An 18409-nucleotide genomic window follows, 5' to 3' on the forward strand; every position below is an offset into this window, starting at 1 on the left:
TCAGAACGATTATAAACCTTCGTTCCCTTAACGAGTTTTTGATTAATCGTACATTTAAAATAGAGTCCATTAATACAACAATAAAAATATTGTTTAAAGGTTGTTTTATGGCAGTCATAGATTTGAAAGATGCGTACTATCATGTACCTATCCATACAGACTTCCAGCAGTTCCTGAGGGTGGCAGTTTCAGTAGATGGCACAGTGCGTCATTATCAGTATAGAGCCCTTCCCTTTGGTCTCTCGGCAGCACCCAGGGTATTTACAAAGATAGTGGCCGAAGTTATGGCTCATTTACGGGAGGTTGACGTTTTAATCATTCCATATTTAGATGATTTCTTGATTGTGGGAAAATCGGTGGGTCATTGTAGATCCCAGATAGAAAAAGCTAGATCCAGGTTAGAAAACCTCGGATGGATTTTAAACTACGAGAAATCCCGACTCCAGCCCTTAAAAATACAGACGTTTCTAGGCTTATTACTAAATTCAGAGACTCAGCAGTGCCTGCTGCCACTAGATAAATTACAAAAGATACAGGAGCAGGTTCTGCGGGCAATTGATAATCCATCTATGACCCTCAGACAGGCCATGTCCCTGTTAGGCTCTCTAACTTCATGCATCCCAGCAGTCAGGTGGGCACAATTCCATACCAGAGCCCTTCAAAACGACGTCTTGGTTAATAGCCCTGGAAGGCTCCTTACAAGGTCGGATGTTGCTAAGCCCCCTCAGCTGTTACATCACTGAGATGGTGGCTCGATAGCGAGAACCTAGCATCAGGGGTGCCCTGGATAACACAGATAACCCGTATTATAACCACAGACGCAAGTTCCTTCGGTTGGGGAGCCCATATGGGGGACATAGTGTTACAGGGACAGTGGGATTCTGATTCTGAAATCTCATCCAACCAGAGAGAGCTATTGGCGATAGAACGGGCAGTCAAGAAACTCATTATGTACCTACAGGGCCATCATGTGAGGATACATTCGGACAACCAGGTAGCGGTAGCATATGTCAACCACCAAGGTGGAACCCGCTCCAGCGCTCTGATGCAGATAACAGAACGGCTCCTCCAGATAGCAGAGAGAAATTTTCTATCTTTAACCGCGCTCCACATCAGCGGAAAGGACAATGTAAGAGCAGACTTTTTAAGCCGCAAGGCTCTAAGACAAGGAGAATGGTCTTTGAACAAAGATATTTACCACCAGATTGTCCGCAGATGGGGTCAGCCAGAGGTAGACCTCTTTGCCACCAGAGAAAACAGAAAAGAAAGATCGTTCTGCTCTCTGAACCCCAGGGAAAATCCCCTGGCGGTGGATGCCCTCCTGATAAGATGGGACTTTTCTTTGGCATACGCCTTCCCGCCATTGAATCTTCTTCCTCTGGTAGTCAGGAAGATCAGAGAGGATCGGGCAAAAGTCATACTAATTGCCCCCTTTTGGCCCAGGAGGACCTGGTTCGCATGGTTGAGGACCATGTCGGTATGCGATCCCTGGGTACTGCCGAACCTTCCGGATCTCCTCTACCAGGGGCCAGTCAGCCACCCACAAGTAGCGGGACTTCATTTGACGGCGTGGTGTTTGAAAGGTCACTATTAAAGGATAGAGGGTTCTCCAAGAACTTAATTGACACCCTCCTAAAGAGCAGAAAATTAACTACCACTAACATCTATGCTAGGACCTGGAAACGCTTCCTGTCCACCTTTCACTTTGATGTCAGAGACGGAATTCCCACGAAACATATTCTGGAATTTCTCCAGAAAGGTTTCGAATTGGGTCTCTCCACAAGTACGTTAAAAGTGCAAGTTTCAGCCTTAGGGGCCCTGTTTGCAGGTGATATTGCAAAAAATTATTGGGTAGCAAGGTTCATCAGAGCAGCGGCCAGATCGAGACCTATACACAAAGACAGATGTGTGCCGTGGGACTTAAACTTAGTCCTTACAGCCATGACGGAAAGTCCGTTTGAACCTTTAGATTCTGCCTCACTAAAGGTTATATCTCTTAAGACAGCATTTCTGGTAGCGATAACATCCGCACGTAGGGTGAGCGACATACAGGCACTTTCCAGATTGCCCCATTACACAGAATTCTTACCAGATAGAGTAATCCTAAGGCCAGATCCAGCATACCTTCCCAAGGTAGCAACACAATTCCACAGGACACAGGAGATAGTTCTGCCTTCCTTCCTCCCTAATCCAACCAACCCTAAAGAGCAGAAACTTCAGGCATTAGATATTAGGAGATGCTTACTTACATATATAGCAGCCACGGATCCTTGGAAGAAGGAGAACGCATTATTCCTATCCTTCCAAGGTCCCAGGAAAGGATACAGAGTATCAAAACGCACGTTAGCAAGGTGGATTAGGGAGGATATCTCTCTTGCCTACACAGCAGGTGGCGGCCCAGCTCCACAGAATCTGATGGCACATTCCACTCGGGCCATGGCATCATCCTGGGCAGAAAGATCTGGAGTATCAATTGATCAAATATGTAAGGCGGCCACCTGGTCATCTCCTTCCACCTTTTTTAACCACTATCGGTTAGACATGGGTGCCTCCTCAGACATCACCTTCGGGCTAAGGGTGCTGCAGGCTGTAGTCCCTCCTTTAGTTAGTTTACATCTCTGTAATTCTCTCGTGGTGCTGTCATGGGAGTCAGAATAAAGTATTAAGTTACGTACCGGTAATGGTATTTTTCGGAAGCCCATGACAGCACCCTTAGTTCCCTCCCTTGTTCACATATAGGGGTGCACTCCTTAGAAGATTGTTCATAAAATCACCTTATGTGGGAGATGGTATAAAATAATTCTGGTAAATAGGGTAGATAGGTTGTATATATTATATGTTGTGTACTAACCATGGTAGCCTCTCAAGCTCTGTAATCCAACTGATGCGTGGGAGAGGTGCCGCCCTTTTTGTATTTGTAGGTTTCCTGTTCCTATAGGGCGGATCCCCTCTCTCGTGGTGCTGTCATGGGCTTCCAAAAAATACCGTTACCGGTACGTAACTTAATACTTTTCCACCCCAAAATGGAACCAATGAAAATGTCTTCCCGCACAAAACGAACAAACCTCAAAGCAAGTGTAATATCAGGTACAGGATGTGTCACTAGCACCACACATCTATGATGGCTCCAAGAACACAGGCAAATATTAAGGTGCGGGTGTCCATCCATTATCCTATCCAGGTATTGGGTGCACATTCTGGAATATTGATTGTGTCCAGCACATTAATAGACCCCTGTACCTCAATATTTCATATGGTTTTTGCTTTTATCCAATTGATCAAAGGTTTTGTACCAGGTTTTAGCCTCATGGTGCACATTATCGATATCAGTGGTCTAGTCAGCCATGTGATGTGTAACGTGTCTTCTCCTGCATGTCTGAGAAAGGGACGAAAAATATTTGAAAACTGAAACATTGCGTCACGGGAGAGAATAATCCGGTGCTGGATTTTACCTCATTATTATCGAATGCTGCCATTGTCTAATAGATGACAAATCTGAGATGAATCGACAAAGAACATCTCATAAATCTCATATTGTGGACGTCATGTTGTCTGTGTTGCAATATTTAAACAAATCGTATAATAATTTTTATGATTTCTATAAAGGGCCTGACACTAAGTGATATCGCTAGCAATATTGCTATAACTTGTGACGTTATAGCGATATTGCTAGCGATATCGCTGTGTGTGATACTTACCTACGACCCACTCCCCCGCTGGTTATCGCCGATCGCGTGAGAACAGGCTTGACCGTTTCTCGTCGTCAGCTTCCTGTGGAGAGACTAGCGACGAGCGTGGAGCCGGGCGGGAGGACGCAGGATCGCCTAGTGTGACAGGTAAGTAGCGACCCCCATCCCCAGCGATGTCGCTGGTGAGGTCTGCCTGTGTGACAGCTCACTAGCGACCACTTAGCGATGCATCAGCGATCCTGACAGCGTCACATCGCTGGTCGGGATCGCTGGTGCATCGCTAAGTGTGACAGTACCTCAAGAAGAGAAAAATAGACATTACATAATGTGGGTTTATTATGGTCTTTTCATGGTACAGCGCCGACGTCTACCAGATATTCCTTTAGCCATTTATTTATTTCCCTGACTAATGAAACTAACCCTAATCTAACTCTAGTATTTGTTTTCCTGCTAACCCCAACTGTTATACGTGTAAAGGTACTGTCACACTTAGCGATGTACCAGCGATCCCGACCAGCGATATGACGCGGTCAGGATCGCTGGTACATCGCTAAGAGGTCGTTAGTGAGCTGCCACACAGGCAGATCTCACCAGCGACATCGCTGGGGACGGGGGTCGCTACTTACCTGTCAGACGAGGCGATCCTGCGTCCTCCCGCCCGGCTCCACGCTCATCGCTCATCTCTCCACAGGAAGCGCCGCAGGAAGCCGATGACGAGAAATAGTCCTGGATGTTCTCGCGCGATCAGCGATAAGCAGCGGGGGAGCGGGTCGTAGGTAATTATCAGACACCGCGATATCGCTAGCAATATTGCTATAACGTCACAAGTTATAGCGATATCGCTTAGTGTGACAGGCCCTTAATCCTAACCCTAATATGTGTAACCCTAACCACAAAAAATTATTTAAAACAAATTATAAAAAAAAAAAAATTATAATCCTCTGACAATGAGGATGCAGGGATTACAGAGCACGGGGGGGGGGGGAAATAGGAGATTTTATGAAGTTGTGGACACAGAAATTAATTTTTAAAATTCTGACAGGGCAGCACTTCAACTGTAGTCTACCTCTCTTCTCTCCCAGAACAACTACAAGGAGAGAAGAGAGAGGCACAGCTCAAATGCTGCCATATTTACCAGACATTGGGGGTTTGATCACTGTGATAGGGTCTATCAAAACCCAGCAGCCATTGAGAAAATTCTCATCGGTTGCGGGTGCAGGCAGGCAGATCTTGGCAGGTGCACTGCGCATGTACCTGCATTTTCTTTCTACCGAAAGGAGGAAGGAGGGTGCCGGGGAACCGGGGAACAACCTAATCCAGTACATAAGGTATCGGGGGCATCAGCGGACCCTGTTTGCAATCACATCAGATCACATCACAGGGTTTCATCAGAGGAGAGAGACATTAATTGGAGAATTGGACTTTTTTTTTTTTTTTGAGGTCGCTGTTAGACCCTTAATAACAGCAATCGCAACACCGAGGTTGGTAAAAAAAAACCCGAATCATGTTCTCTGGGGACTCAGCTAACCCCGGTAGCCAATAGCCCAGAGAAATTTCGACTCTGGGTGGAGCTATACCCTTAAACCACAGCGCCATTAATTAAGAGCACTGTGGTTTAAGTACCCTTAACTGCTGCGTTAGAAGGCGTATCGGCGGTTGTTAAGGGGTTAATATCAAGTGATAATTTTTTTTGGATATTTACCGATTTTATACACAGATAATGCACTAAAAATATTTTATGCAATGGATGTAACCTTGTGTCAAGACGTAGCTTTACAATTGGCAATCAAAGTACACCAAGTTACCACACTAATATGGGTATCAAAAATAAAAACAAAACCTGGTTATCAATTGTCGGCTCTTACAGATGCAGACAAAAATACGTGGACTGTGTCCATATATGTACAATTACCAAGAAATGCAAATCAAAGACAAGACATGGATATAAAATAGATGATTTCATAAACTGCAGTACAAATTAATTTATGACATAACATGTAAAAAATGTAGCGTACAATATGTTGGGTTCACTACCAGAACTCTGCGCAGACTCATCTCAGAACACATACCAAAATGAGCAATTGAAGGACAAAGATCAAAATTATGAAAAAATATAAAATTCAATTTTTTTTAAATTACATAAAAAACTACATATAACACAGTAAGATAGAATACCACATAGTAGGGACCAATTCTCACAGAAGCACACAGGGGGTATAGCCCACAATGGATTATTTGTACAAAAATGTGTCAAATAATCAAATGCATAAATACCCAGGCTGTCTGGTATGCATACAAAGACAAATTGATTATGTGAAGGTATATATTAGATAAATAGATGCCTAAATACCTAAGCTGCCTAGTACAAAGACAGATTATGTATATGTTAGATAATTAGATACATGAATACCTAAGCTGCCTGGTACATATATAAGAAGGATAAAGAGTGTTAGCAAAGAGTCACCTATCTATACAGATAGATGACTATGGCGTTTAGTACAATAACATAAAGCTCCAACAATAAACAATAGCCTCATTATCCCTCAAGTAATCCCGCACCTATAACTGCTTGAGATAGTATATCAATGGTATATACCTGCAGTCATGATGCTTGTGGGGTAGCAGCCTGTGATATAGCACCTCGATGCGCGTTTCACCAACACAGCACGCGGTTTCGTCAAGAGGTCCTGAACAGTCTCTAAGTGAATGCAAATCGAAAAAGTCCCTCCACCCAAAATGGAAGGAGACAGATCTTGTATTTTAAAACAAAGAAGGATCATGAATTTTGAAATTAAATACAGGAATGCCAAAAGGCATGAATAGACAAACAGATCTAATGTTTATGCATTGATTTTTTTAACACTCAACACAAAATATATTTCTGTATTATAATGAAATGATGCAGTCACTATATAAAACCAACCTTGTGATAGTCGGTATCTTGTTACACTACGAATAAGAACTTATTGTTCAGAACGCGTCAGTGCCAGTATACCCAGGTGTACATAACAACCTTTATTTTAATCATGACTTTTTAAAGAATATTATTCAATAAACTATTGTTTTTATAACATTTTTTCATCTGAAATTGTTGCTGGATGTTTGTTGGATCAAATTATCATTACATTATCATTATCATACCAACCCAAGCCTCACATTCCTGCACCAAGTGGACAAATCTTTATTGGTGAGCTGGATATTTTTCCTTTTTTCATATTTGAGTGATAACCGAGTATCACCAGGCACGTTCGCTCATCCCTAATCACAGCACAAAAAGCAAAGAGACAACGTCCTACATAAATTCCTCAATTGCACAGTTATCACAGACTATAATAATGTATGTAACAATGCACTTATCTGACTCCTCGCACTTCAATGCAACCTTGGCGTCACTCAGAAGGCCTGGTGTGGAGTCTGAGACTTGTTGTGCACTACATGATATGGTAAAAGCCACTGATGAACTGTTTATTATTAACACATTTTCATCTGATGTGAATGGGGCCTTTACCCTTAGATTTGTATTAGCAACTTCACAATAGGACATATGTACAATTCTGTTCTTTCCATGTGATAATAATGGAACAGATTCATGGACTTTTAGTGCGCTACTTGACAAAATGATGAATCCAGGTTATGATGAAAGATTTAACTATTTCCCAACGCGTTTCGAAGTGTTCAACACTTCTTCCTCAGGGGATGACATACATGAACAGTTGGATCTGTCTCAGTTTAAATACATTCATGGTTTGAAAATTGGCGCCAATGATCACATGTCGTGTAGCTAGAAAAGTCAAAGTTAAAACACACCAGTAAACATGAATTGTCATCAAAGTTAATCTTTGATCATTCAAAAATTATTCTTTAATTACTCCACAGATAAAAAGCTTTAAAAAATATAATTTTTTATATAAATGAGAAAGAAAAAAAAAATATATATATATCTCTGAGACGTGAACTCACGCAGAAAAAAAGGGGGGAAGTACCGATGGTCAGTACCTAAACCACCATACCAGAGCTGAATCAGTGTCCCAAAGGGAATAGATTAGGGAGACATATATATATAAGAAGAACATCTATATAAAATATTCAATAAAAAATATATATATTTTTATATATTATAATAAAGGACAATTTGTACAAAATAGAATGAATTTCAAATGATGTCTTCTATGTCCTTTATTATAATATATAAAAATATATATATTTTTATTGAATATTTTATATACATGTTCTTTTTTCCTTTTCTTATATATATATATATATATATATATATATATATATATATATATATATATATATATATATATATATATCCTTTTTCTATTCCCTTTTGGACACTGATTCAGCTCTGGTATGGTGGCTTAGGTACTGACCATCGGTACTTCCCCCGAGTTCACGTCTCAGAGATATATATTTTTTTCTTTCTCATTTATATAAAAAAAATTATATTTTTTTAAAGCTTTTTATCTGTGGAGTAATTAAAGAATAATTTTTAAATGATCAAAGATTAACTATGATGACAATTCATGTTTACTGCTGTGTTTGAACTTTGACTTTTCTAGCTGCACGAATGTATTTAAACTGAGACAGATCCAACTGTTCATGTATGTCATCCCCTGAGGAAGAAGCTTTGCACATTTCAAAATGCGTTGGGAAATAGTTAAATCTTTCATCATAACCTGGATTCATCATTTTGTCGAGCAGCGCACTAAAAGTCCATGAATCTGTTCCATAAGAAACTGAAGTTTTGGTGGTCATGGAGTTGACCTTTGGACATCAGCAGGCTGACCACGGATCTTACATGTCTTAAACTATCCTGGAAAGGGCGAGTGCATTTCTACTATTCCCTTCAATATTTTACCCGGATAAGACCCTATTGCGCTTTCTTTTCCTATAGTTTATCTACATGTGATAATAATCTCAGCTGGCACAAGACTAGTCTAAGAGATATGTTGAGTGAATTTACTGCCATAAACAATGGATACAGGAGCCTGCAGGACAAATGAATTTCTATAAAAACCCAGGTCCAGTTTCTCTTTTGGTGAAAGCAGCAGGAGGTCGGGAAGGTGAGATGTGACTGTAGGAATAAAATAACTTCAGAACTGATTACATTAGCATTTTGCTAGAAGCATAAACAATACTAAATTGGGCCTCCCTGACACCATTGTGGCCCAACCAGCTCCTTGAATTGTCGGTTTACAGCCAATTAAATGATAATAGAGTGTACATGAATGTCCTGGTTCTAGGTGACACATTCCTCAGTAATTCAATAGAAGATCTTGACATCCAATTGGAAAAGGAGTAGGATTTTCATCAATGCCAGCTGCTACTGTATAAAAAGTCTAGAAGCTCATGGGTTTCTCTCACTTATTCTTGAGAGCTTCTCTGTGGACACAGGACCTCTTAGAGCAAACTAAAAGAAACCAACATCACTCAACTTAATGGAGCAGAACCCAACTTATCATCAACTTCACCAAAAAGCCAAGCCAGGTGAGACCAGACCATCTTTCAATACTATATTTGTTGGTGTTATTTATTATGTGTTTTGTGCCTTCTCGACATATGGCCATTGCACAATTATTCCTCTTTCTAGTAATATTACTCCTGGCATAGATTCTAAAATTCTAATTTGTGTTAAGCACCAAAAATGTAAAACATATTTATGTAGAAATACTTCTGTATTAACTATTTAGAATTATCTTAGTTTTGACCTTTTCTTTCATGGCAATAGCTTCATGTGAAAAGGTTCATTCAAAAAATGTGGGGTACTTCAGGGGTGAGGCGTAACAGGGAGCACAATTTCCAAATGTAATGTAGAATCATTCATTGTCTGCAGACCATTTACACAATACAAGGGACAAATAGTGATATTTATGGCTGACATTCTATAATATATATCATTCATGGGCAGTCATGGAAACTAATATATCTTAACTATAATAGAAGCAGTCTAATTTGATATACGGTATCCAGCATTTGGCGTATACCTCAATGTAAACTACACAGACTTCATTATAAAGTGATATATCTGATGATTTTTGCTTCTGATATGCAACAAAACTGATGGCTGTTCTAGTGCTGGAGATGTATTCCTGTAATGATGGTGGCTCTGATGATGTAATCATGTAGTTATGATGATTCTAGTGATGAATTCATCACCATAACCATCATCGCTATATAAGTACAAAATTAAAATCATGAAAAGTCCATAAATAAACACCAGAACCATCAATAGTACATGGATCCTCATCAGTATATAAATGTCACCAGAACCATCATCAGTACTTGAATACAGCAATAGAACTATCATCAGAAAATAGATACAATATCAGTACATGAATATATCACTAAGAAGTCATCAGCACTGGAATACATCCCCAGAACCACCATAAGTACTCGAGTACAAGAACCGTGCTTAGCACAGCATCCAATTGTAATGGAAAGTTAGCCCTATATAGGATTGTATTGCATTCACCTCCAATTCCAAGTATGTACTTAGCAATGTTGAGGAGATACTGGGAGTTGTTGTAATTAGACCATACAGGAGCCACAATACTGATAAGACATTTTCACACATAACCATTTACCCCCAGCCACCTTCTAGGTGACATTTTCTCTGAGTAGATCTTTTTCTTTTCATCGTGTCCAGATACCATGATGACGTTTCACATCCACAACTCATCTCTGCAGATTTCCATCTTCTTCCGTCTTCTGCAGCACATCCCAACACCCAATGACATGTGCACTATATTAATTTTTTTTATTTAATTCTGAGGCTAAGTCCCCAGACCGATGCATTCAAAAATACTTTTTCAATGGGTGAAAATAGAAGACCAATGAGGGTAAACTTTTAATGAAAAAAAGGATTCTGTCATGGAAATTTTCTTTCCAGTGTTAATGTAGTTAATTTAGTTTGTTAATTTCCAGTGTTAGTTTAGGCTGAACTGAATGGACTAATGTCTTTTTTCGGCCTTACTAACTATGTTAGTATGTTAGTTGTACAGACATCACAAAATGATTCTTCATGTCAGTTACATCTGTGCTGGTGACAAACACGTATGAATTTCATTACTTAAAAGTTGAGAGAAAATTAGTTTTACATGTAGAAAAATAGATTTGTGTCGCAAAATTCTGAGACCTTGGAACATTTATTTCATCAGATTGATAGAGCTGTGTGAAGGCTTGATTTTTTTTCTTGTGTATCGCATTGTAGATATTATTGATGCCTTTTCTGGACTGGCAGGACATGGGGATCTCTCTTTATTGCATTATTTGATGCATTCGATTAGAGAAAAACACTTCTGGGGTTTCAATTTTTTTTTCCTAATTTCAGTGTGTATGGTTTGGGTTATTGGATTAATTATACATTTTTGTACTTATTCAGATATAGTCATACCAAATAGGCTAATTATATTTTATTTCTTATTGGGGAAAATTTGGAGATTCAAATACAATATTAATAAATCTTGTCTAATCCCTGCAGTTAGGAGGTTTATGAGGACCTCTGAGGCCGCAGACATGCTAGGAGAAAGTGACGACATGAAAATTCCTTTTGACCTGTCCAACTTTGACTTCTGCAAAGAGCTTGGTGAGGGAGGATATGGAAAAGTAAGTGTGGATTTATCCTCAACAGTGTTCCCCAGTGTATCCTGCACCAGATACACTGGAGGGACATACATATTTATTGTAGTGATCCATTACACAGATTCATATAATATGGCCGTTTGTTCTGATCTGTTGTGATTTTCCTCCAGGTCATCTTGGTATCAGATCAAGTCAGCAAGGAACTGCTGGCTGTCAAGATTATGGAAAAAAGTAAATGTAAAGAGGAAAAAGTATTTACTGAATTAGGAATCCTGCAAATGGCCACCGAGTGCCGTTACTTGATGTCTCTGCGGGCATTTACAAAGACACCAGAGGAATATTTAATTGCTATGGAGTATATGGCCGGAGGAGACCTTTTCGACCACATGAGACATTGGATGCCGTTTAATATTCAGACAACAAGGTAAAAGTCTTATACTGAACTCTGACAATCATGCGCCCGTACATTGAAGTCCTTGTATGTAACCACTGATCCATCCTCTACTTTCTACTACACAGGCTTTTTGCAGCAGAGATGGTATGCGGCCTCCAATTCCTGCATGAACATGGCGTCATACATTGGTAATCAGTTCATTTTCATAAATCTGTCCCCTCTGACTGTTGTCTCCTTACATTGGCTTTCTAATGGTATATCTTACTGACCAGTCATGAATAGGAATGTATGAGATTATACCAGAACAATCCTGCTGTTATGTTGTAATTCATGTCTATGTTCTGTTGCTGTGATACTGTAGTTTCCCACGGTATCAATAGTATCGTATTTATTGTAGAAAATTATTTTCATGACTTATTCTCACAATCGGTGTCTGCTCCTTCCTCTTGCAGTGACCTGAAGCCAGAGAACATTCTTATTGATGACAACGGACACATAAAAATCACAGACTTTGGCTTATCAGCCATAAATGTGTTTGACGGAGTCATATTGAAGAAATTTGTTGGCACTAAGGGATACATGGCACCCGAGGTAAGGAACATCCCCGTATGATTAGTGCCAATAGTATGACTGAGGCGGAATCTGATCCCAATATATCCTGCTCATATCTAATCACAGACCGGTCCTGACTGAGTGTGTGCAGAACTCCTTAATGGTATAGTCAGCTCATCTCCTATCTTATTTTCCAACAGGTAATGAATGGTCAAGGTTATAACCAGTTAGCCGACTCCTTTTCTTTCGGCGTGATCTTATATAAAATGACTGTTGGTGATCAGCCATTTTATAGCAGAGGATCACTGGAGGAGTACCGCCAGTCTCTGGAGGAAGACGCTCTGTATTTTCCACCCGGGATCTCCTTTGATGCCATTGACATCATAGCAGGGGTGAGTAGTATTATATAAAGATATATGATGGAGGATGATAAGGAGAGATAAAAGAGAAAATGTGGACATTGCCTAGATATTGTGTAATAACTTGTTACATGATATAATGACTAATGGACTCAATTCTTTTCTAGCTTCTGTGCAAAAATCCTTGTTTCCGGTATGCCATAACATCGTACTTCAGAACCCACCCTTTCTTCTCCTCTATATCCTGGAGTGATGTTGATTCCGGCAGATCCGACCCACCATTCAGATGGACCATCTGTAAGTACAATATGTAGGGACATCCATGGTGTGATCACTACCCAGTAACACACTGCCCACTTTACACCTTATCATTATATCCCACAGTATTCTGTATATACATGAACAGCTAATTCTTAGACATGTATATTTCTTTTCTTACAGGAGTATTAGACTGATAACAATCAGCCCCATGCAAGTATCATCCATGAAGGAAGCTTTACGCTATGATATGAAGATAATCTAACATCGAGTCCTCTGGGTTAGTTTTTTTCCTTTCTCTGGATCAAAATAGCAAGTTTTTAAAAGCTGAAATTGAAGGACGTATTTCAGCCATACTTGCTCTGCCACCATCTGGTAGACTCATCTACAGCTTGATGGTAAAGAGAAGACAACCTGATATGGACAGAAAGCAGGCAGAAGCTGCTCACTGACCTACCTGGCCATGTAGAAACAAAAATTTGCCCAAGCAACATGAGCAGAAAATCTGTGGTTGTTTCTCTAAGATGTTTGGATAAACCTCCCTACCGAACTCCTTCAAAAACTGTGTGCAAGTGGCAAATACCTAGACGAGCTGATGAAGACAATGGGTGGTCACTAAATATATATGTAATTTAGATTTATGTTTTGTTTAATCATTTTGTATTTTATTAATAAAAAAACTATTTACACTTTTTTTAATCTTACTTTAGAGGTTTTTCTCCACACATGCCTAAGTGTATCTGCGAATTTTTCTGCACAGATTCTGCATCTCTTGGTGCAGATAAAAATCTTTGCGTGTTTGATGCTTTTTTATGCAGGTTTTCATGAGTTGTGTTCATACAGCTTTGTATGCACTTTTGTAAGCTAAATAAAGATATATATTGTTTAACAAAAAAGAGTTGTGTTGTCATTTCCTTGTCCAACCCCTTCTTTTACATACTGCATTGAAAAATAATGTTTAGGCTACTTTCACACATCAGGTTTTCGGCTTCAGGCGCGATCCGGCGTCGTGCCGGAATGCCGTATTCGGCAAATGTTTTGTAAAACCATACCTGGTTTTGAATACCTTTTTACCTTTGAAATACCCTGTATTTAACCTTTTTTTTTTAAACATAGTTCGCCGCAGAAAGAAAAGACAGACAACCATTGTGAAACGATAATTTAACTTTTATTTAAAATTTTTTTTTTTTTTGTAAAATGTTTTTAAAGTGCAAAAAACTTTTTTAATAAAGGTTTTAAACCCAATGGGCATTTTTATTAAAAAACACACATTACAAATCTGTGTAGTGTGGGGTGGTAATACTGCTGGAGGGGCTGCGGGACACTTCGACACTGGGTGTGTGGAGAGAGGACTGGGATCGTGGTGGGGAAGGAACAGTTAGAGGTGAAGGTGTGGAAAAAGCTACAGAATGGGTGGACATGTTGGAGGCAGAAGAGGTGGTGGGCGGTGGAGTGGAGGGTTGGGCAGGGACTGTAGGAGCAGATGATGTTGATGGAAAGTTGTATGGGGAAGGAGTTTGGTACGGGGAAGGAGTTTGGTACGGGGCAGGTTGCTGGAAGTGGGGAGATGTCTGGTACTGGGGAGGTTGCTGGTACTGGGGAGGTTGCTGGTATGTAATAGGAGGGGGAGGATGGAAAGTGGCTGGAGGGGGTGCAGGTGGAGTAACTACAGTGGTGGGAGGTGGAGGTTGGGAGGTAACCTGCTGTAGAGCACCGTGGCACGAATGCATTACATGCATCTGCTGGGTAGGAGATAGTGTTGCCATGCGCTCCACAACAGACCTGAAAAAGGTGTGGTTTGGAGAAGATCTTGCTTCTGAATGCATGGTTTGCAGAAGTGTCTTCACCTCCAGAATGCTGGAGTTGATCTGCTGAAAGCCTGCGGAGATTTGCTCTGACAAGACTTTGAGACAGTTCTGGAAAGATGCATTCAGATGCAAGAACTCTTGCGCATAACTCTTTTCCTGACCCCTCTGCCGCTGCCGCCCAGTACCCGCAGGTGTACTAGAGGTGGCAGGGGCAGAAGGGTGGGGTAAAGGGAAAGCGATCTCCTCACCAGCAGCTTCATGTAATGTAGGCGGCCATGATGCTCCTGTGCTGGTGGATGGGACAGATGGGTCGAATGTGTGGGAAGGCTGGGAAGGTGCAGATGTACCGGGGCGGTCGAAGTGTCCCTCGGTGCCGGTCTCCTCAGGGATCGCCTCAGAAGGGTCCAATCGTGCAGGCTCCCGAGTGCTGCTCACCGTGCTGTGGAATACAGAGAAAAAAAACAATTAAAATACTGACATGGTATGGCCCTGGCTGAAAAAAAAAAGTTACATCTAACAGTTTTTTTCACATGTGGTGTGTAATATTTACCTTCTGGTGAGCATTGTTTCCCGGAGGAACGACAGGGCTTGTGCGTACTTGTACTTGCTCCTGCGTCCTCCAGATCCACTCGGGGCCCGCATCTCTTTATTGAACTCCTTCTTGAAACGATCCCTCACAGACCGCCACCGATTCACAATTCTGTTCCCTGAAATGAGAAAGGAGTGGTTAGTATACAACAAAAGTGTTTCACAAACTCCAGTCCTCATGGTCCCCAGGGGTCATGTTTTCAGGATTTCCATAGTAAATAGAAATCCTGAACACATGATCCGTGGGGACCACGAGGACTGGAGTTCGGGAAACACTGGTTTACATCAAGCAACCGGTACTGTATATACTTACGCTCTTTAATCTGGGCCCGAACATCGAGGTCCTCCCAGCGGCCCACAAGGAGCGAACAGATTTCCTCCCAGAGTCGTCGGGTAACGATAAGGTCAGCGTGGCGGCGGTCAGCCATATTCCAGAGCGGCTCCCTTTGTCTGACGAGATCGATGAGGTGGTCCACATCGAGTCCTCCATCCTCACCGTCAGAGTCGGGAGCACGCTGTGAAGGCTGTTAAAGAAAAAGACAAAAATAACATTAGCCTCCACAAAAGAAATGAAATAAAAAGTGCAAAAAAACAAAGCAAAAATATTTATACTTACACGCTGGTGACCGCCGCGTTGCTGTCGCCGACGACCCTGGGAGGCACTGCGAGGACCTCTTGGCCGAGCACCAGATTGGGAAGACTAGAGAAGAAAACAAAAAATGTTATGTCTTTGGATGTAGGCATTTGTTTGCTGTGTGTGGTCTGCAGAACATTGTTTTCTATGTGTAGTGTGATGTTGTGTTTCTGCGTTTGATGCAAAAAACTTACCAATTGTGAGCCCACTCCAAGTGTCTGTCCACCCCTTCCTTCTTCTTCTGGGAGCTCCTCTTCATCTTGTGATTCCTGTTTTGAAATAAAAGGCAATGAATAGACATATATTACAGAGATGATGGATTTTGGAAATAAAAACTTACCATCAAACGCTGACGATGCGAGGGAGGGCTCCCAGAAGAAGATGTGCTGTCCTGTTGATGGCCAGACTCCATGGCTGTGGGTATTGCTGCTGCTGTTGCTGCTGCCAGTGATGCCATTTCTGCTGCTGCTGCTGCATCTCTTTGGCGGCTGTTGAATAAAGAGAAACAAAGGGCCAATGAATATCTTGATATTCCATGGCCCTAGTTTGGAGGAATGGGGGATTTGATAATTACCGTCTCTCATCTGCTGCTGGACTCCCCTCCTCAGCATGTTCCATTTGCTGCTCCATTTGGGGTGGTCCTGATGGTGCTGCTGCTGCAGATGTCTGCTGCCTTCTCCTGCTCCTGGTTCTTGGCTTGGGTGGCATGTTGGGTGTGGCTGAGGGTCCCATTGTCTTGCTTTTATATATCTCCTGTGGGCAGAGCTACTGAGCATGCTCAGACCAAAAAACCGGATCCGGCGCATTGCGGCGCTCATAGGCTTTCATTGTGTGAAAAAGCCGGACGCGCCGGATCCGGCGTGTCCGGCTTTTTCGCCAGAGACAAAAAACGTTACAGTAGCCGTTTTTTCCAGACGCCGGATCGCGACACATTGCCGGATCCGGCGAAAACCGGATGAAACGCATGGCGATCCGGCGCAAATGCAAGTCAATGGGGGGGAAACCGGATCCGGCATTGCATTTCGCCGGATCCGGTTTCTGTCAAAAGCGCCGGATCGCGCCTGACGGCGAAAACCTGATGTGTGAAAGAGGCCTTACACACCGTGAGATAGATGTATAGACAGATGGATATAGATCTATAGATAGATGGATATATCTGTAGATCTATCTATCTATAGGTCTATCTACCTATCTATTTATTTATACAGGGTAGGCAATTTATATGGATACATCTAAATACACCTAATGGTTGGTGATATCAGCTTCCTGTTTGTGGCACATTAGTATATGGGAGTGGGGAAACTTTTCAAGATGGGTGGTGACCATGGTGGCCATGTTGAAGTCAGCCATTTTGGATCCAACTATTTTTTTCAATGGGAAGAGGGTCATGTGTAGAGTTGAGCATTCCGATACCGCAAGTATCGGGTATCGGCCGATACTTGCTGTATCGGAATTCCGATACCGACATCCGATATTTTTTCAATATCGGGCACGGGCATCGGAATCGGAAGTTCAAAGTTGATTGACAGCCGAAATGACGTCATCATGATGCGCGGTGTGTGCGCATCATGATGCGCCGTCATTTCGGGCCTTCCGGGGGTCTCTGCCGGCCTGCCGGGGGGCTGTGTGGACTGCCCGGGGTCTGTACCGGCCTGCCGGGGGGCTGTGCACCCTGTGGGGGTCTGTACCGGCCTGTCGGGGGGCTGTGCCGGCCTGCCGGGGGGCTGTGCACCCTGTGGGGGTCTGTACCGGCCTGCCGGGGGGCTGTGCTGATGTCCGGGGGTCTGTGCAGGCATCGTCCGATGGGACTACAAGTCCCATCGGGTGATGCCTGCTACCATGACAGTGATTAACACATTAGCCAATGATGGGACAGTAGTAGTCCCATCATCCGGCTAATGTGTTAAATGTTAAAAAAAAAAAAAAAAAAAAAACTACATACATACATACTACATGCATGCTACATACATACCACATATATACTACATGCATGCTACATGCATGCTACATACATACCACATATATGCTACATACATACCACATATATACTACATGCATGCTACATACATGCTACATACATACCACATATATGCTACATACATACCACATATATACTACATGCATGCTACATACATACTACATACATACTACATGCATGCTACATACATACCACATATATACTACATGCATGCTACATGCATGCTACATACATACCACATATATACTACATGCATGCTACATGCATGCTACATACATACCACATATATGCTACATACATACCACATATATACTACATGCATGCTACATACATACTACATTCATACTACATGCATGCTACATGCATGCTACATACATACCACATATATGCTACATACATACCACATATATACTACATGCATGCTACATACATACTACATACATACTACATGCTACATACATACTACATGCTACATACATACTACATATATACTACATGCATGCTACATACATACATGCTACATGCATGCTACATACATACATGCTACATACTACTTGCTACATGC

Source organism: Dendrobates tinctorius, unplaced genomic scaffold (assembly GCF_039654945.1).
Source record: "Dendrobates tinctorius isolate UK_male_01 unplaced genomic scaffold, ASM3965494v1 ptg000131l, whole genome shotgun sequence".
NCBI classification, from domain to species: domain Eukaryota; kingdom Metazoa; phylum Chordata; class Amphibia; order Anura; family Dendrobatidae; genus Dendrobates; species Dendrobates tinctorius.